This window comes from Cyprinodon variegatus, unplaced genomic scaffold, assembly GCF_000732505.1.
Source record: "Cyprinodon variegatus isolate N-32 unplaced genomic scaffold, C_variegatus-1.0 Scaffold46, whole genome shotgun sequence".
In the NCBI taxonomy this organism is placed as follows: domain Eukaryota; kingdom Metazoa; phylum Chordata; class Actinopteri; order Cyprinodontiformes; family Cyprinodontidae; genus Cyprinodon; species Cyprinodon variegatus.
In genome coordinates, this window is record NW_015150499.1 from 734,797 (window position 1) to 756,458 (window position 21,662).

The 21,662-nt window shown below is 36.5% G+C and overlaps 2 protein-coding genes across 4 annotated transcripts in view; one reads left to right on the forward strand and one right to left on the reverse strand.

Annotated features, from left to right (window-relative positions):
- Positions 1-11,420, reverse strand: part of xirp2 (xin actin binding repeat containing 2) — a 38,347-nt gene extending 26,927 nt beyond the window's left edge. Inside the window, exon 1 of the mRNA XM_015370467.1 lies at positions 11,291-11,420. The gene's annotated coding sequence lies outside the window, so the exon portion shown is untranslated. The remainder of the gene's footprint in view (positions 1-11,290) is intronic.
- Positions 11,421-17,352: 5,932 nt separating this feature from the next.
- csrnp3 (cysteine-serine-rich nuclear protein 3) overlaps positions 17,353-21,662 on the forward strand; it is a 34,358-nt gene continuing 30,048 nt past the window's right edge. The window contains exons 1-3 of one of the 3 annotated variants that reach the window (XM_015370414.1): positions 17,353-17,581; positions 17,930-18,029; positions 19,440-19,480. The gene's annotated coding sequence lies outside the window, so the exon portion shown is untranslated. The remainder of the gene's footprint in view (positions 17,582-17,929; positions 18,030-19,439; positions 19,481-21,662) is intronic. The other 2 variants (XM_015370413.1, XM_015370412.1) reach the window with 2 other exon arrangements.

Sequence of the window (21,662 nt, forward strand, 5' to 3'; positions counted from 1 at the left end):
GAGTGTTGTTCAGCATGGGGGGGAGTAGAGAATGAAGGCTAATCATCTTTTGGGTGTACTATTCCTTTAACAGCAGTGGGCTCGGACTCAGAAAGACCAGCCACCTCTTCAGGAGGTACAGAAACTGTAGGGCACAATCCCGTTATTTATGTGCAGCAGGAAAACAAACTGTAATTATTTTCTGGGAAACTGGATGGTGCAGAGTCGCTGACTTTGGACGAATGGATCGAACTGATGAGAGACTATGTGAATATAAGAGGGAACACAGAAAAAGAATGACCGCAGATTATCTACGAACATCTAGAGGACGCTGCCCAGACTGAAATTAAATTATTTCCACCAGCCCAAAAGGAGAATGTGGAATGTATTTTTGGTCTTCTTAAATATGTTTATGGTTGTATGCATTTAAGAGTTTCACTACAGTGCAGGTTCTTTGAGAATAGGCATCTTGAAGGGGAATCATTGATTGATTATTCTCATGCTCTTATGGACTTGATGGATCAGTTCTGTGATGGTGTGAGAGAACAGACTTTTAGAAGGAGACTGAAATATTTAATACATTTTAATTCAGAATGGACCATTCTTGATGTTAGAGGGGGGGCACTAGGTGGATGGCACAACATGAACATCAGTTATCTAAATACAAATCTAACAGTCCAGTTCTCAATGTAACGTCTGCCTCTTGTGAGAGTTCTGTCTCCCTCCCTTCTGAGTAAGCGGAACTGGTCTCTTTGTTGAAAGTTCAGCAGGCCCTATTGGAACTGGTCATGAAGGCTATGGCCCCACCAAACTTTACCTCACCCTAGAACTTGTACTGAGCCTGAACAAGCTTTTATTTTTAAGCAAACGGAAAAATAGAATCCGCCAGTGTGCAGAGCCAAACATTGGTGGGCCGTTTTCTTGGTTCCAATAACAATAAATTAAGTGTATGTAATCTAGTGGGTGTCTGCAGGGGGAGGTGGAATTTTGCTGGAGTGAGGATACATTGTTTGTTGGACAGTGGCTCTATGCAAACCACTGTAACAGAGTTTTTTCGAAAACATTTTTTCCCATTTGTCTAAAAAGGACTGTGGTTGGTTGGGTTTAAAGGCAGCAAATGATTTAAAAATCCCTTACCTTGGCTATGTGGAGCTTAACGCTGTTATGCTAGGAGTGTTACTTCCTTGTCGAGGTGTATTGATAGTTGAGGATTCAAAAGACTGTTACATGAGACAAAAGATGTACCCGGTGTTTTGGTATGAATGTGTTTGACCCTCTTTACTGTGAGCTGTATAGGCAATGCAACTCTGACCTTTGGGAAGCACCAGTACTCAAGGCAGCTCTGCAGGGATTAAAAACAATCATGAGATACTGTCAAATGATAGAAACTAAGGTCAACTCTCAAATTGTTGTCAATATACAACAAAGTGATTACCAGAAGTGAGCTGGATGTGGGTAGTACAAATGTAGTAACCCATGAGATCCCCCTGCTGGATGAGACACCAGTGCGACAACCTCATTGGCGCATTTTCCCTTCTCAGTATGATCTGGTTCGCAATCATATCCAACAGTTCTGCAAAGTCATGTAATTAGGGAGGGCAGTAGTCCATATGCCATCATCAGTCACTGCTGTTGTATTTAGATGACGTAATTGTCTTTTCATCATTTGTTGAACAACTCTTGGAAAGATTACATCAGGTATTTTCCAGGTTAGAAGCCCAGGGGCTAAAGGTGAAGTTGTCAAAATATAATTTTTTTTTTTTTTTTTCAGAAAAAAGCTAAATATTTGGGTCGCGTAGCATCAGAAGAGGGTAGCAGCTGTACGTGACTGGAGTCAATATAATACTCTGGCAGAACTTAGTTCATTTTTGGGGTTTGCCAGTTACAATCGGAAGTTTACTTGTGGTTTATCAAACATGGCTTCCCCTTTAAACTGTCTTGATGCTAGGTTGCTTCATCCTGGGGTGCCTTCTGGGATGAGGAGTTTGAGCAGAGTTTTCGCGAGCTCAAAGCTGCATTAGTGACAGCTCTTGTTCTTGCTTACACAGACTTTCAGAAGCCATTTGTTTTGGAAGTAGATGCCAGTCATGGAGGGTTAGGAGCAGTGCTCTCTCAAGATCATACGGGAAAATTTCGCCCTATTGCGTTCGCAGGTCGCAGTCTGAAGCACACCGAGCGGCACATGAATAATTATAGTTCTATGAAGTTAGAGTTTGTTACTCTTAAATGGGCTGTTACAGAAATATTTAGAGAGTATCTGTTGGGTAATAAATGCACTGTCTTAACAGATAACAACACACTAAGTCACCAGGCTACAGCAAACCTTGGAGAAACAAAGCAGAGGTGGGTTTCTGAACTGGCAGCTTTTGATTTGACTTTGAAATTCCAGTCTGGACTTCAAAATGCTAATGCAGATGCTTTGTCCCATCAATATGTCATAGAGATAAGGGGTTTTCTGGAGTACAGAGGTCAAGCACTGACCTCTTTACATTGGAGCACAAGGACCCTTCCATCAGTTCTTTTATGCAATTTTTGACCCGGGAGGCCTGATGTTAGGGAGAGTAGTGGACTTAATAAAGCCACCCGTAAATTGGTTCAGCAGTGGAATCAGCTTAGAGAGCAGGAATCGATCCTTTGTCGCTGCACTTATGCTCCTGGTGGGCAGAGTGAGGCTGAACAGTTTGTGTTGTCTCAGTGTTTGCATGAAGGTGTCATCCAGTCAGTTCATGATTATCACGGCCATCAGGGGTCATTGCTGCACGGACATTGCTGCTAATTTGCTCACGGTATTATGTGCCCAATATGTACTAAGATGTAGAAAAATGGTGCAAAGAAAGTAAAAGGTGTGTGGTGTCAATAGCGCTGTTACCAATACTTAAAACCTATAGGGGCACAATTAAAGCATCTAGACCAGGGGTCGGCAACATGCAGCTCTTTAGCCTTCCCATTGCGGCTCCCTGGAGCGTTTTCAAAAATGTATGAAAATCGATCGAAAATCGAACCACGGTCCATCTATCTACTGGCATGACTCCTTACGCTTTGATTTTCGGTCGAAAACCGCAGTTGTCTGTGGATTTTTTTTGTGGGACTGAGTGCAAATGATAGGGGTTTTAACCTGCCCTTGGAGGAGTGGGTTGAGGAGCACCAGAAATCGCTAGATTCTGCTTATGAAATGGTACACCAAAAAGTAGAGAGCAGAACAGCTCGGGGAAATCAGGATGTGGATGCTGCCCTAGATTTTCAGGAAGGAGGCCTGGTGTGTATCAGACATCATTCAGTAAGGGGCTGCAACAAAATTCAGGACTTTTATGACCCAAACTCCATATAGAGTAGTTCACCCACTTTCTGATCAAGGGGTAGTCTACTCTATAGCGCCTGTGGGTCAAGAAGGACCCCTTTGTCTGGTCCACAGGGTTGAGCTTCGAAGTGTACCTAAAAATAGCAGTGTGGAAAGGGGGCAAAATGCCCAGACAAAAAGGGGGAAAATTAAATGTTGGATTTGTCTGAATCTGAGGTTTGACCAGATGCTGAGGATGTTGAGGCTGGTATTTTGAAGGGTGCGACTTAGGGTGTTCGGCCTCTTTCGGGCCAGGAATCCTGTGACTGGGTCCAGGGGTGTGGAGGATCCATGCTGTTGGTTGGCTGGGGTAGGTTGGGAGGAAAATTCTTTTTAAGTTGATCCTCTTCAATGAGTTCATGCTGATTTGGTGTTTTTTATACAGGGCTGCATTATTGGTGTTCCGATGGTAGCATTACCTGAGCATGTGGTTGTTTAACTCAGCAGCTAAGCCTTTACATTTACTGTTTTAAGTGAAGCAGGTCAGCAGTGTTTTAATGTGGTTAGACCAGGGGTGGGCAATTCCAGTTCCTGAGGGCCTGTATCCTGTACCTTTTAGATGTGCCTTAGGTGCAACACACCTGCATCAGATAATTAGGTGATTAAGACGACTCCGGAGGAACTGACTGCATACTGAGGAGGTAACTCAGCTGTTTGATTCAGGTGTGTTGGACAAAGGATGGATCTAAAAGTTTCAGGATACCGGCCCCCAGGAACTGGAATTGCCCACCCCTGGGTTAGACTGATTTGGTTGAAGTGTTTTAATGAGAATTTAGTAATTTTGTATATTTGGTTTGACAGGGTTGTCACTACTTCTTGCTGTCCAATGGATTATGATATTTTGTCTTTGATTATTGTTTTGTTAGTCCGCTCAGGTTGAATTGTTTTTCCTTTGAAATACTTGTGAGGGCGGACTAAAAACATTCCATTTATTTTGTTTGTTTCTTGTCACTTCCTGTACCTTCACATTCTTGTTAAATTTGAGATATTTGCATTCACATTTTATTTTTATACAATAAAGATTGGGGAAATTAAATCTGTTTCAGTTATACTTTCCCTTTCCGCCACAACCTTAAGTCAGTAACATGAAAACTCAGAATTGTAACAGGTGCATTTTCACAAACTAACCTCCTGAAATTACTTTCAGAATCACATAGTAAACTTTATTCAGCTGCATTATGGACATTGAAAGCAAAAAACTGCTTACTTTTGTATGCCTCGTTTTACTGAAAAAATATATTCAATTAATTAACCCACCAAGAAATACTCAAAGTAAATAAGACTCACAGCACAGCCCTATGGATACAGCAATTTTTTTTTTAGGGTAAAATCCCCAAAATACAAATCTTTGATTGTATCTGTATAAGGCAAACTCAGAGATTCCAGAACATCATCTATGGGACCAAGGGAGGTTTTAAAAGTGCAGATGGCAATTGAAGTATCAAATGAAAGTGTCTTACATGAAGCAGAAGTTTACTTACCCGCAGAGAATAACTTACTCATTTATTCATATACTTTATAAAGTAAGATCTTTTTAAAAGGAAGCTTAAAGCTTATGATGAGTACAATAGCTTAGAACAAAACAGACTTCTACTGTTGTAAGGCAACCTTAGTTTCAAATGTTGTATATAGCTTATTATTTAGTTGCAAAACATGTTAATTGAATTATATAAGTAAGCTTTAAAAAAAGTGTAACTCAGAGTTTCTCCTATATTGCTAATGAACTGAAACCCAACACAAAAATTCCCTGGAATGCTGGTAAAATGAGCAGACATTTTGTCTTGGACTGCAGTCTTTGATGCAGTGAGGCGAATGTTTCCCCTCTTGCCAGCTGTCAGGGCTCCCACCACTCAGAACAAAAGCATTTTTCCAGACTGTCAGTCGGGTGCAGCCACTTTCTGAACACTGTGTGTGTGTGTGTGATGTGAGGGTGATGTGAGGGTGTACACACTGTCCTAGTGTGTGTTTGAACATCCATTTCACATTTATGAGAAATTCTTCATCGAGGGATGAAGAAGAATGAGGATGTAAAACTCTGATTTTAGAAATAGTTAAATAGACTGGTCTGGTTTTAAAAGTGATAGAGATTCTTGCTGGAACTTATGAGTGACACCAAGTAAATATGAAATGATCAAGGGTGAATCAAGTAAGTGGAGTCTCTTTAAAATTGTCAGAGAAAGGACAGTGAGAGAACAAACTTAAGAAAAGGAGAATGAAGGTTTTATTTCATCAACTTAATGATGCAGAAAAAAACCTCTTTGCTGTTTTGACCCATCACTCTTTCTGATACAACCTTAATACATCTATGAAAAAAATATTTTTCATGTGTCTTTCCCTTTCATTTAGTTTGTTTAGTCTTTCCTGCAGTGATGCGATAATGTTTTTTTAAGTAGATGGAATGTTTTCTGTGTAATCTAAGATAAAGGCTAAACTAATGAGGACAATACATGCGACTTCCAAGAAAATGCTTGGCAATCTCTCCCTCTAAGAGTTAACCCATAAATGAGAATCATCCAGGAATTAGTAATAGTTCAACATGTTTGTATAACTAGGGCAAAGAGATTTCAGCTTACTGGCTGCTATTCATAAAGTAAAGATACAAATATGTACAGTGCTTTTAAGAAGAAAGTAAAAATCAAACATAAATTAAATCCAATGCATCATCACAATAGCAGTTTGTGCAGTGTAGCACAATATGACAAAGGACTGCTTGAAAATAATATTTATCAGACTGTTTCATTGATGACATGCTTTATTGCTCTCTATGTACATTATAAAATCTAAATGTGATCAGTTCGATGGACTCGCAGTCCTTAATGCCAACATCAGACAATTTTTAATGAATGAAATACTTAAAGGGCAAATGGAAGTGTTTTAAAAGAATTATCAGTTGAAAACATATAAGGAAATATGCTTCCCGCAAAATTGGCACATAAAAAATTGTACTTGCGAGCTTTATAGGATTGAAGATTTTAAAAAAGCATTTCTACTGGTTTTGGTATTTTTAAGTGCCGTTCAGATTTGTGAAATGGACTTGCTGCACAGCTGTTGTACCATAAAGTAAGGGTCTGCCCAAAATGGATCTGCATTGCCTACTGTTAAGTATCTGCAATGTCTTCTGAGGGCAAGAACACCAGTCACGAAACTTAGTGCTTGAAAACCAATTAAAGCTTTAAGCTTACATGTTTGTATCCTCTTTGTTAAATTTGTGCTCATACCATGTTTATTTTGGGGTTAGTTATGGCACCGATCAGCTTTTGGTATTATCCGTTTAACAACACCATGGAGCCATTAGAACAGGAGTTACTGCCAGGAACAGGAGCTTTTACTTAACTATTTTAATTCTTAAAAAAGAGGCAGGTGGAAAGAGGTGAGCACAGAAAAAAAGACGAAAAATGCCCAGGAAGAGATGGTTTTGCCCACGTCTATCTTTTTCATAGTGGGACTTTGCCTCCTTTATCTGACTTCTTTAAACCGCCCAACATTGCTGTCTGTCATTTTTTATTATCAGGTTTTGTAAAATTATCCATCAAAAAAAACCAAAAATGCTCTGTTTTAGGTGCCAAGCTGATCTAGCAAAAATCAGAACATGCCTGAAAGATCCATACATGCACCTCTACAAAATCCAACCAGGCAATATTTCACAAATATTCAGAAGCTATTTCTGGCTAAATGGGTAAGATGCTTACACAGTAGAAACTGCTGAAACAATGACACACTCAGTTTGCAAAAAAAATCTCATCAACATTCATAGCAACAGGGCATAAATTTAGCCCCTGCTCATCCTATGACATCTTCATGCCTGACACCCAATCTTGGCACCAACAGCCATGAAGGAAACTCAAAAAGCACCTAAAAATAACTGTCTCAAGTGACAAAAGATGTGGCAGCATGTCTCAAAGAACAGTGACCTAGATTACCACTACTGAAATGTAAAGTTTGCTCAACTTAACTCTAACCAAAAAATTGGGTCTTCACCCAACAGCATAATGGTCACTCAGATGAAGTAGGGAGAAAAAAAGGGTAAACTGCAGTAGTTAAAATAAATAAATAAATAAAAGTTTTTACTTTCCTTAAACACACCATAGGAGACACATGCAGTAGCAAAAATATTACAATTTAGAAACTTTTATCCACTGGGAAGAAGATATCTAACACAGAGGAACTGTTTTTTTTTGTATGTTTTTTTTAAGAACATCATCATTACATTTACTGGTAGTTCTAAAAATCTATATTAACAAATCAATTTGCTCAAATAATTAAATTCCATGTACTTTGCGCATGTACTGTACATAATTCAAACAAAGCTGGGCAAAGACCCAAGCTTATACCAACAAGTAAAATGAGGCAGATTGGTGAAAGAAATAGAAAACTGGTGAATATGATTAATATATTGATTTACAAAATACCTCCACATTAGTGACCAGAAAAATAACAACAGAAATTCGAAAAGTTCTGCTATCTTTTATTTTACAGCCCATATGACTTATTTTTGCAGGAATGTCTATGTGAGGGTTGGTGTAAACAAAGCATGAACATGGCTAATCCTAAAATCAGTTCAGAGATTAATTAGCCTAAATACAGTGTTTTTGGATTGTTGGAAAAGTCCAGAGTACCTGCAGAGAACCCATACATGCATGTGGTGGGAACAGGCAAACTCAACATAGAAAGACCAAAAGATGGGTTTATGTTTAAAGTTATTCTTGCTCCAAAGCAGCAGTGCTACCAGTATTGATTTGAAAAGTTCAGAATAGGTAGAATTTTTTTTTTCCAAGCAACAAAATCATGAGAGTAAAGATGAGACTGAAACATTAAAGAAATATTCAAAATACCAAAAATTATTGATAATAATGAAAGTTATAATTCATAAAGTGCTCCTGCTGTTTTAGATAGATGCTTTTTTATGAAAACTATAATAAATAAAATAAATTATTGCAAATCTTTGAAAAAGAAAAATTGTCACAACTTTGTTAATAGTAACTTGTTTTTGTCTGTTGTTTAATGAAACTTTAGGCTGCATCTAAAAAAAAAATCTGAATCTCATTTTATTTATTTATTAATTTAGTCTTAATAAACAAATCTAGAACTTTCAGATCTACAGTATGGCTTGACTGCTGAAATAAAAAAAATATATATATCATGGGAGACATCTACAAATTTTTGGGGCTTTAAGCAGCAGCTTGGAGCACCTTAGGCCTTGGAGCTTTTTTGATTTTTTTAATACATCTCACAATCAATCAGGAAAACTGAACCAGATTTGAAATAGAATTTTTAAAACTCATTAAACTTTGGATTTGCACCATTAACTGATTTATTATGTGAACTTAAAAGATTTGGAAGCAGCATATAAAGTGGAAACTTTGCTACTGACCAGCATTGACTCCGGATGATTCAGTCAGATCTCTTAATCAGTCTGACTTCCAGTAATTTATGCTAAGATTGTTTACTAAAAACAAGTGCCTATTATGCAAAAACCATCACCATTTATTATTTTTGCCACAGTAGGAGAGTCTTTAAGTGAGACGGGACATCAGCTTGAGCTAAAGAAGAGTTTGGGAGAGATTAATAAGTGAGTCAAAGAACTTGAATTCTGATAAATAATTCATTAAGGTTATTTTTCATTTAAATCATCTTGTGAGGATTGGAGGTAGTTTGTTTTTTAAGGAAAGGTTCTCTACAGGGAGCTTGTTTTTGATTTGCTGTACATAAAAGATATACAGTATTTAATAATGCATGTATTTTAGATTAGTATTAGTTATTCCAGGAACATAATCCTTAAAGCGGTTTGTCTTTTTTTCCCTCCACCTAAATGCAGACAGACATGTTCATATACAATATAGTCTTCTGCTCTCATACACTGCAGGAGAAGTCTTAGAGGTCTTATTTTTGAATGAATTTTTGTTGCTTTACATAAATAACAAACTGTAATATCAAATAGAAATTACACGGATAAATACAAAAGCAAAAATAAAAATATAATTTCTGAAAGGTTAGCATTATCGAAACCTTCTTGTTTCTATATGACTAAAGAATTGCCCCTAAACCTAACAGCCCACAGTCTTTTTTTTATCACTGTGAAGCAAGAATGTTCTGGCCTACCCACTAAATGTAAGTTTCAGTTACATTGGAGAGATAATCGGGCATGAAAGTCCTGTTTAAGTGTATGTCAAAGAATTTCAGTGAGATTTGGGACTTTGACTAGGCCACCCCAAAGCCTTCATTTTATTTATTTTTTTTTTTTTGTTTGATCGTTTTTTTTAGACAGGGACATATTATACATATATATATGTATATGTATATATTGACCGATTACCTTTATCTGCGGCTTCTACCACAGGATTTTCTTGATACTACTGGTCTGAATGTATTGTTGTGTGTGTTGGCTTGAGTATTGAAATTGTACAAAAATTGCAATTGATTACATGTGTGTTTGGTTATTAAACAAGGAGGAACAGTTTTTTTTCATGAGCTAATCTCAAAACCTGTTAAATGATCAATCAAATTTAAGTGAGACAAAGAAATTTGTTTTATGTAAATACTTTTTTAACCTAAAAGTCGAATCTATTTCTTGTAGATTTAAATCGAAAGTGAACTTAAAAGTCGAATCCTGTAACAGGTTTTAATAGCACATGCCAATTCAGGTGTTTTTTTTGGTTGTTTTGTATTTAATAAGAAGAGCAATTTCTATTAAGGACTCAGAAGTGGGCTCATAAATCCTTTTGTGTCTGGTGTACGCTGAATGAAAATAACCCAATGCATAATACCTGTCAGCCAATGAAAAATAACTCACTGCCTGTATGCGCCACACAGTGGTGTGCATCTATTTTAATTTGTCTGTTGTATTATAGAAACATACAGGCTGCATGCTGTCAGACTAGCGGTGCCAATTTAAAAAAGTCAATCCAGAGTACTTATAATCTACACAGCCCATTTCACTAACATCTTCTCAGTTTATTCTTTTAATCCAAATGAGGATATAGTGTTCTGCACAATCTCATTTGTAATCGTAACCATGCAAACCCAGTCATTCATCCATCTTACAATATTAGAATATGACAGAGATGGCTCACACAGACTGCTAACCATGCATCTCAACTCTTTCACATCATCTTCCTCTATTAAAATCATCTATATTGAGCTGATAGTGCTTATTGTTCACCTCACAGTGTAAAATAACCACACACATATACACGTACACACACAAAAACAAACTATGCATGACAAAGGACTCACACTTAGCAAGCTGGAGTTGACTCAAGAAAATTTGTCAGTCATTATTAGGTTATTGCTAAATCATAATAATGAGTAAAAACTCCCTCACTGCTGTGGTGGCTGGATTTCATAGAGGCGGTAATGGTCCCCTTAAGATTCATTATCCAATTCTTCTCAGTTCCCATGTTTGCATTCAAATTCCATTCTACAGGTGCACCCAGCTATCAGGGATGCTATCACAACTGCTGCCTGGATTTTCCCACTATCTTAACACTGATCATCAGTAAAAACTCTCAGTGGGAGTTTGAATATAACTCGTTTGTCATCCATTCTACAGGAAGATTTTAGTCAGATGATATTATGTGTTTATTGTTTGGGCAAACACCATTTTGAAAGTTTTGAATGAGACTATATTAAATAGTGAACTCCATGTAAATTTGCTCCCAGAGCTGTGAGAAAAACCTGGCACCTCTGACTGTAAGGCATAGTGCCAGTAGTTGAAGTAATATGGAAAAGAGCAGAGATTCTAGAAATAATGAATTAAAAGCTCTTTTTTATTTACTACTCTTAATTCAGCCAGACTATCTGAGTCTAAATGGATGCAGTTGACCAACGCTGTTCTACTTTGGCCGAAACCTTAAAAACATAAATGTTTTAGTTTGTCAAATGTCTTAACTCAACTGAATTTATACTGCCACCCTTCAATACATTCATTAACTCATACATCCATATAGAAACAGCTATAACAGTGACTGCACTTACAGAAAGAGAAAGTTGGTCCTTTTTCTCCAAAAGGTCCTTTAGCTTCTCTAATCCAGATGTATTTAAAGTTTCAATTCAGGTCGATTCTAAGGATAGCTGTAGAAAGCCAGAAGTGCTGCTTCTACTCACTGTACTCCATCTCTTGATTGAATTTCCATTGTGGTGCAATTGTATAGCTAAAGACCACAGGAGGGAGTAGAGTCAGCTCATCACACTCCACGGTGTTCTACTTTTCTTGCAGCTTTCAGGGCCTCCATCAGAGGCTCTACAAAGCCAGAAGATTGGCAGACTGTTCACAAAAGCTCCTCAGAGGTTACCTAAACCAGGATTCGGTTGCTGGTAATATTAGATATACACCCAAACAAGCATAGTATATTTGTGCACATATGGGGATAAAAAAGGGGAAAATAATCACTTTTCCCTAAACAAATGTTTTATTTTGAAAAGGTAAAAAAAAAAAAAATACACCTGGCCGCTGTAAGGGAAAGAAAGAAAAATCTTTATAATAGATCTGGCTTCTGTCACATGTTGAATAAAGGAAACTGGATATCTACTGGATAGGAATGCATTATTCAGAAAAGGCCAGAGCAAAATGGCCAGTGTAACCTGGTACAAAGTCCGTGCGTAGCCCTCAGGTTACACTACCGCTTTCAACTGGCAGCTGATCACTTTCCTTTACAGTAAACCTGAGCTTTTCAATGACATCTGATTTTCACTGCTGTTTTGTCAGAGGGGGAAAGGACATTTCTTATAACTCCAAACTGAACTGAAACAATGTGACAGGTATTTTAAAGATTTCCATTCACACCATTTTTTAAACCATCTATCGTGATATTCAGATGTTTTTTTATGTCTTGGATATCATGAGCATTTTAAATGTTATTGCTTCTTTTGCAACCTCTTTGATGAAAGTTGAAAAGTTGGAGGTAAACCTGCAGAAGACAATCGCCATAAATGGTCTTCTAATGGTGAACTGATAAACAAGAAACGTATGATTAAATCAATTAGTTGATTTGCTTTTGTAAATAGATCATTTTGAAAATCTAAAGCATTTTTTTCTCTTTGAGAGACATAAATGGTCTCTTTCATGGTCAGAAAGCCAGAAAAGCTCCATAATCTGACAATGTTTCCTCATCATGCTTGAAACCTGCACTGAACAACTGTCCTGAATCTTCACACAGTTTTATGATGATTCTCTGGAGCTATGTGAGAATTTATCTTACTTCAAATACTCTGTCATCATCCTAAGCACCATAAAAAAGCACTATTACAGGATTAATAACTACAGACCTATCACTGAGATCTGTAGTCATTAAAGCCTTTGAGTTGAAGCATCACAGACCCTTGCAATTTGCTTATGGGCAAACAGGACAGTAGTTGATGCAACTGACTTGGGACAACGTGTCATCCTGGACCACTATTTGTTTAATGAATCATGTCTTTCTACACCTTTAACAATAATGTCCTCCTTGAAAAGCTGTCAGTGGATCACCTTCTTCAAGACTGGGCTAGTCAGTAGGTAAGAAGCATCTTCTGTTGAGCAAAATAATATCAGTCCCCATGAGTATTTTTCCTCTTCATCCCTAGTTCATTGAACATCTACCTCCCTTTCTAGAAGACCCAATAGAAACTATGTTTTTGTTTTTTAATGGTTCTCAATCCTGGCCCTCAAAGACCACCGTCCTGTATGTTTATGTGTTTTGTTGCTTCCATACTCCTGATTTAAATGAATGAATGACTAACTGGCTTCTGCTTCATTTTGTTGTCAGAAAGAGATCATGCAGTAATTTAAATCTTGTGTAATTGGACAGCGTCACGTCTAAAATATGCAATTCAGTCTCTGAAAAGGGGATCAAGGTTGGAAACCAGTGGCTTAGCATTTAACCAACAACTCCTGTTAAAGGTGTATTGAGCTGCTTGGCAGTATAGCATGTGTCTTCAATTCTTTGAAGACTGAAAGAAAGTAAACTTAAAAGCACCCAGCTAACTAATTAAATTCAACTTTGATTTATTATTTTGTAAAGAACTGTATGTATACGCATTTACAAAAAACCCTTTTTTCCCCTCTTTAAAAAAGAAAAATCCCAACTTATTCCTGCAGGTGATCTCTTCTCCTCCAAGCTTGTGTCCTATACTAGAGGCCTGTGGGCTTGAGGGCCCTTTGCACCATTTTAGCTGTTCCTAGGACTGTGCTCTTCTGGGCAGGGATCTCAGATTTCATGCCTGGAATCTGCTGGAGCCACTTTCCCAGTTTGGGTGGTCACTGCTCCAAGCATTACTATTACCACAGGGACCACTGTTGCCTTTACTTTAGCTTTTTTTTCTCAGCCATCGGTATTTCTCAAGCTTCTCGTGTTCCCTTTTCTTGATGTTACTGTCACTTGGTATTCCTACATTGATCAGTCCCGTCTTGCTCTGCTTGTCCATTACTAAATTGTCTAGGGGGTTTGCCATCACCAGGTTATCTGTCTGTATCTGGAAGTCCCACACAATCTTAGCTTGGTATCTCTCAACCACCTGTGGGGAGATTGGTCGTATGTGTAGTGAAACTCTGGAACAGCTTAAGTTTACAACATAAACAATGCAAATATATTCACAGATTTAAAATCACTCTCAAAGAGTTGATCTGGTCACAGTATGTTCAGAGAGGGTCTTAAATGTATATTAGTGTATGTTGATGGGTGCTTGCAGTTCTTCTTACCATTGCTGGTATCTGTGTAAATATTGTTGACATTGTGTAAACTATTACTATTTTTTGGGATTTATTATTGCTGGTATGCTGGAAAACAAAAAGATATTATGTAATTAATTAAGTGCTCGGGTAACACAATTGGGATTTTGCTTATTGGTTCTCAGTACTGAAAACATATCATTTTTGTTTTTTTTAACTGCTTTTGCTCCTACAATTTTGTGTTCTAAGGTGCCGTTAAGGAAAATAAAAATAGCTATATAAATATATATATATATATATATATATATATATATATATATATATATATATATATATATATATATATATATACTTACTATGAATGAGCATTAGGGTGGGATTTAACTTTCAGGCCTGTTTTTTTTATTTATTTTTTGTTATTTATAAAATGACTCATAACTTTTTGAATTGAAGAACTGGCATTCACTTGTATGTTTCATTGCATGTAAATGCCTGAAATGAATGAATAAATAAATAATAAATAGCTGTGTTTGAACATGAATCATTAAAAAAAGATCATGTTAAAATATGGCGTATTTATTAACATAAGTCTGTGGTTATATATTCTAAATGAAAGCATGAAACCGTGGGTTTTACTCAGCAGCTTTCACTTTTTATAGCTAATAAAGAACCCTTTTGCCGTTAACCTTGAGTGCGCATATATGTCCATTCTTCATGATAAGACCAAGGCTGTATTTTCTTTTAGCTCCAACACATTAGCAGCACCTACTGTTCATGGTGAGGAAGGCAGAAACAAAAACAAAGTCCTGCTAAATAATTTAGATAGATGTGGAAGTGAGGGAGTAAAAGAGATGCTCTAGGATGACAAGAAACTTGAGAAATATGTCTAGTTAACCTGCATTACAGATAGTCGTGACAATACACCATTTTTTAAATGCCATTTCTCTGACTTATAATACAAAAAAATATATATATGACTGGAGAAAGTTGAAATTAATGATTTTCATGAATAAATGATAATGATGAATTTTATTTAGCAGTTCTAGCTTCCTTTACTGTTAATTCTGGGTTGTTTATTGCACCACTGTAGCCTTACAGGATGTTGCTATTCCAATTATTCCACATATGTGTGTTTTTCCAACTAAAACAAGTATGTCTACCTTTTATTTCTGTTTTCTTTGAATCATCTACACACTGAGAGATCTATCCTAGTATCTCTTATAAAACATGGTGGAGGCGTATTAAGACTTAACAGTTGATCAAAATTAATGCTGGAATATGAAAAAATAAAAAAGGTATAGCCAGACCATTCACAGGCAGCAGCCCGAATAATAAAGATTACCTATGTACCAGACACTAATTTGTAAGACAAAGTCAAATAAATAAAACATATAAATGTTTATCAAACAATAAATATAACTCCTGGTCATAGAGCTAAAATACAAACCCATTGAGGCAGATGAAGTGCTTGAAAATCACCACATGATGGCAGCAAAGTACTTACATGCCCTATGCAATAACCTGTTTCTCTACATTTGACAACCACTGCAATAATATATATAAATATTCATCTATATAATACCCATGTAAACACCCTGTGCCATAAACCTGTATAATGATCCTACTATAAAAAATAAAAATAAAAAAAATCGTATGTCATATGCCATTCATATGTGGATTAACTGTATATACTGCATGTATCTGATGCACCTTTGTCTTCCGTTGCCACATTCTTTCAGGGTTTGGTTGAGGTTTGAGGACCCAAAGGCAGAGGTAGGGAGGCAGAGGTGGGTTTTTGTAGATTAAATGAAGTGTTCACAAACAATTTCCATAAAAATTCAAAAAATATCCACTGGACTTGGTTTTCAAGATTTGAAGACGTTTCGCCACCTCTCCAGGAAGCTTTCTCAATTCAAATGTCTGGATCCGCAGTGAGTTTGAGTCTTATATGGACAAGGCCTTGTATAGCTTGGAAACATGCAATGGTAACCGATGAATGGGTCGTTTAGTTCCATCGTTAGCCTGTAATATCTGAACCTGTCTATGATTCTAGGGGTCGGTCGTTAAAGGGGGGATGGCCTGGATGACTGAGAACCTTCATCAGCATGTTATTCACAAACAACTGAGGCAGGAATCCAAAAATCCAAAAAATCCAACAAAACCAGAACCATGGAGACATCAAGGGAAAACAATCACGAGGAGCCAGCGTAAGACGAAGTGACACGAGGAACCAGCACTGAGGAACTGCACAAGGAGAGTATTTATGGGAGACTAAACAAAGAGAGGACAAACGAGCTGATTGGAAGCAGGTGTGAATATAGAGGTCTAAGGAGTTAGGGCAAAGGAGACCAACACAAGAGGGTAACAGAGGGCAACAAATAAAAGCCTAAGAACTCAAATATATCCAGAAAATACAACAAAATAGGAACTAAACCAATAAAACTAGAAAACATGGAGCAAAATAAAACATAACAGAACCAAGCCTGTGACACATTCTTCTACTTTGACTATTTAAGCTAATGTAATGAGTAAATTTCTCCACTGTGAGATCAATAGAGCCAATCAAAAATCAATCAATATGATGTGTATTGTACAGTATATTTATATTTTTTGTCTAGTTCATTATATAGTAAAATAACTTATACCTTTTACCCTAGAACACAATAGAATTATTGTGCTAAAATGTAGGTCTTTTTATTTAATTTTACACATATCAATATAAAAAGCTATTTTAGAAAATTGTTTTGCCTCAGAATGTTTGTGGTTCTACGATTTGACCACAAGATGGCAGTGTTGTTTTCTCTTTTTTCTTTCTTTTTTTGTCATAGGAAAAGAAACGTGTTCTGGACTTCAAAAATAGGCAGATTTGTACTGTTTTTTTTTGTTTGTTTTTTTTTATTCCAACCCCATTTCGGATTCTTTAATTATATTAATTATGTTACTGTTTTTACGTTGTTGTTATTGTTGCTATTATTATGCGGTTTTAGAGAGAAAAAATTTCTAGGAGGATCTTTGGAGCACATTTCTTCCCGTTTTCTGTCAGTTTTGAAAAGAAAAACGGATATTGGCTTTAATCATGGAGTGCATTTTATCTAGCTACTCTTTTTGTTCTATGATATGTTTAATGTTTCTTCCATTCTAAATCATGTACAGTAGGCATAAAATCACATTTGTGGAGACACAAATTACATAGTTGCAGTCTAATAATAAATACTATATGTATTCCAATGAAAGCCTGCAAATATAATGTTATTAAGAAAAACTACCTCATTATGAGCATGTCATAGTTGGGGCAGCGCTCCTCTTTTTCGCCTGGCTCCTGAATAGGGGCCCCTGATTGGTCAGAAGGAGTCACGTTGTCCGTGTAGCTGTCAGACTGATGCTGCACCATTGTTTCCAGAGCAGCCGGAAGAAGTGCCTGTATAAGCACTACTGTATGCGACAGCTGCGCCGGGCAGCCCAGTATACTGATCTGGAGCCGGCTGTGGGTCCACTGCTGTCTGATTCATGGAGGATTTCTGCAGGGTTTACTGGATTATGGTAGAGGAGAAAAACTGTCAACTCCTCTAGAGCTGCATGGGGCGTCAGGCAGGATGCTGGTAATTATAACGAAATGAATGGTGAGTATGAACAATCACATGTGAAAGACATGCAATCTACACACAGGAATAGAAGAAATGTTAGACGTCATTAATTTTTTCTTTTTCTTCTTGTGGTGTTAAGTTTTTTTTTTTTTTTTATGTGCTTTTTCTGCTGCCTTGTCACTTTTTAATGCTGCAGGGAACAATCCCTTAGTGGTTCTTTTGTCAAACTAAACCAGGCACCACACCTATGTAAACTGTCACTTTGTCAGTGAAATTGTTTTTGGTTTTCTTCAGATTTGGACCCAACAAACTGTAAATATATTAATATATAGTCAGACTTCAGTGGATAATTAATTTAAAAGCTTCCTGTGTCTTTGTGAATAGTTTGGCTTTTCTAAACGAAGCACCAGAAATCAAAAGGCTGCTGCACTGGTCAGCACTCCAGATCACATTTTATTGAAGAGATAGAAGATTTTTGAAGAAGGTAATGTTATTTTTGTTAATTCAAATGAAAATCTAATGCTGATAAATGATAGATTTTAATTAAAAATGCACTGGTGTGCAAATCCAAATTGTAACAATTTATTTGAGATTATCTTTTTTAATTCTATTAATGTCTTACCTTTAAATAAGGTGTGCAGAGAGTCAAGGAGCTTGACATGACAGGAATATTTCCCCTAATATAGTCTTAAATATAGGAAGAGAACAGGCTTTCTTAAGTAGCCTAAGGGAAATATGTTGATATTTATGAGTAAGAAAATGGCTACAAGAAATTAGCCACTCGCCTCAACTTATTTATAACTACCAATGGTTAGTTACAGTAGCTTAACACTGCAACAAACAAGGCTGGATAAGGACACAATATTTATCCTTGCAACTCTCTGTTTCCACAGCAACCATGTCATCTATTTGTTTATAAGGGATCCACAAAAAATATATTTCTGTCCTTGTATCATTAATATTGTTTCATGTAAAAAAAAGACAGACATGTTTAAAAAGATCTTATCCCCTATGTTTAAATACCAAAGGCTTTGCAATGATGTTAGCTTGTTTACCTGCCAAAAACAGCATAATATGTTGAATTAAATCATCAAAAATATCAGAGGATTTGAAAGTGTAGCAGCGCTTCTGCCCCAAAACTGAATAGCGATCCAAACATTTGGCCAATTCATGACAAAAGGGGTCACCAATCAAACCCCCCCCCCAGCTTGGCAAACTACTCAATTAGAAATCTGCTGTGTGAGCTGAGAAGAGCAAAGTCATACTAGCGGATTCCTAAAGATGAAAGAGAGATTAGGCAGAGGGAAATAGTCAAAGATGTCTGTTTCTTTATGTCCTAAAATGTACATGTTAAATATTAGATAATGACATATTAAAGGTTGGATTTTCTTGAAATTTTGCAGTTTGCATTGAAAATTTCATTTATGCTTTGAGACTTTTTAGACAACTTTTACACAGGATGTCAAGACATTTTGCCAGTTGTGTATATAGCCAAATATGTTTTTAATCCAAACTAGCTGAGAAAGCTGGTCCTGCTTGAGACGAGGGCCTATGCAAAACTCAATGAGGACTCTAGAGATACCCTTGGCTCCATTCCACCTATAAATGGAAGGCAGGTTTAGAGAGGATTAAAATAAGCTCTGCCAATCATTTCTATGTCAATGATGAGAAGGCAGCGTTTCCCTAACAAAGCTTTAGTGCTGTTATTTGGGATAATAAGAGGCATTACAGCATAATTACTCTGAGTGTATCACAATAGAACTTCACATCAGATGCAGCAATAACAGTATAGACCACATTTCCCAGGGCCTCAGTGTGTATAATCTCTTTATCGACTGCATAGTTTAAGACTTTTTGAAGGTATTAACATTGTGTGTATTTCTTTTCTCCCCAGAAAAGAAGTGGGTCATCACAGTGTAACACATTTATCTAGAGGTAAGATCAGATCTTATTATTTTGCTGTTTGAAAAATGATACCACTGAATTCCGCAGCCCATTAACATATTGAATTCGTTCCCGTGAGATAGATGGCTTTTAAAGATCACACAACTGTTTCTGAGGTGTCACAAAAGACAGACTAATAACAGAACAGGGTGTGATGTTGGACTAGACAGGTGTTTAGTCAATAAAGACAGCTGTTTCATTGATCAATTCAATTTCAATTCAATTTAATTTCAATTCTATTCAGTTTATTTATATAGCGCCAATTCACAACACATATCATCTCAAGGCACTTTACAAGTCACCAGTTCATCCAGCATCAACTTATTGACTCAAATGCAATCCCTCACACTACTGTAAGCATGCTTGTAGCGACAGTGGAGAGGAAAAAGTCCCTTTTAACAGGAAGAAACCTCCAGCAGCACCAGGCTCAGTTTGAGCGGGCACCTGCCGAGGCCGACTTGTTCTAAAATATGCTTTTGATTTCGCAAAGTAGATAAGAAAATGGTAAATTTCTTAGCTGGGTTGTGTTCAATGCCTGTTTTTTGTGCTAATAGCTTTAAGATAAAGTAAAATTTAAATGGTTCATATTTTGCGATTAAAGTATGTTTAAGCTTTGCCACAAAAGACCTGAACCTGGCACCTTTAATAATTATCGTCCCAAGCAAAGCATAGAAATGTTTTATGAAAGTTCAATATATGCAAAGTAGTCTGACGTGGTAGAATATTTGTGTAAGAGTAAAACTTTTTCAATATACCGTCAAGAACACCTTTTTTTTTTGGTTGTGTTAGTTGTAATCTTCAGGTAATATACTTTTGGAACTAGTATAGAAGGAGACAACTTTATTTCTATAGCTGCTACATCTACCCTAAGTGCTGCAGAACAAACATTATAATGAGTAAAAAGATGATTACAAATTACACAAACATAGAAAAGAATAATTATAATAATACAAATAACAAAAATACATGAGATCTGATCAGCCTGTGTTGAAGGCCAGGGCAAAAAAATGATTTTTCAACAACGACCTAAAACAAGAATAGACTGGGCCACTTTATTATTCAACATTTTACATATTATTTTTCTCATTCAAGTCAAAGTAAAAAGTAGTCATCCAAAATTTTACTTACCTGAAATATTTCTTAATAGGGTTTTTAAAAGAATCAGTTGTTAAGTAACAGGGTATGGTCTAATTTAAAAATAATGCTGTCATAAAATATCAAATAAATAAAATGATGTGTAGATTCTGGTACTCTGAAAATAAAAGAAAACAGAAGCACACATAACACACACATTTCGAGCCATTACTTTTAGTAATGTATACATGTTATAACAGTGTAAAGTACCTTTAGTGACTATATTTACATTTTACTGTATATTCAAATGATCTCCACATGGCACCACAGGCTCAGCAGATAAAAAAAAGATACAATAAAAGAGAAAGAGGAAGGGATACATTCACGTAATTATGCACCGTCTGGAAAAAAAACCCCCTAAGATATCAGGTAATTTAATTTCATATGAAATTAAGAAAAAATTTATTAGTCATATGTAAAATGCATGAACCCAAATTTGCTGACAGATAAGCTGATGACTAATTTCTTGTTGGCTTCAAAGATAAGACAATTGTCTTACTTTATGGTTAAATCATTGAGATTAGTGATTTTAATGGGAGGAAAAATGTTTTGTGTTCTCATTCTAAGATTTTGAAACCTGTGACCGACTTGTTTTGTTAAACATATCCACATATCAATATTATTAAAAATACTTAAAAATTGTTCAAATGCAAATTCATGTTTGATTGAAAATAATTTCAATTGCAGAGCTTAAGAACTAATTGGGTATTAGTTATTAAATGTGTTAGCTTGATACATTTCTGTAATGTATGAACAAGTGACCTATTAGTTGGGGAGTGTTGGCCTAGTAGTTAGAGCAGTGAGCTTGTGCTCTGAGAAGGTTGCAAGTACCGGCTTTGATTCTCACAGTCTGCACCCTGGCTCTCTGAGCAAAACCCTTAACCCTATACAGTACACTGCTCCCCGGGTGCCACACAATGGCAGCCCACTCCTCCCCAAGGGGATGGGTTAAATGCAAAGAGTTAATTTCTCCATTATGAGATCAATAAAGTTCAATTTCTATCCTTTCTTTCTAATGAAACTTTCATTTAACTATCAT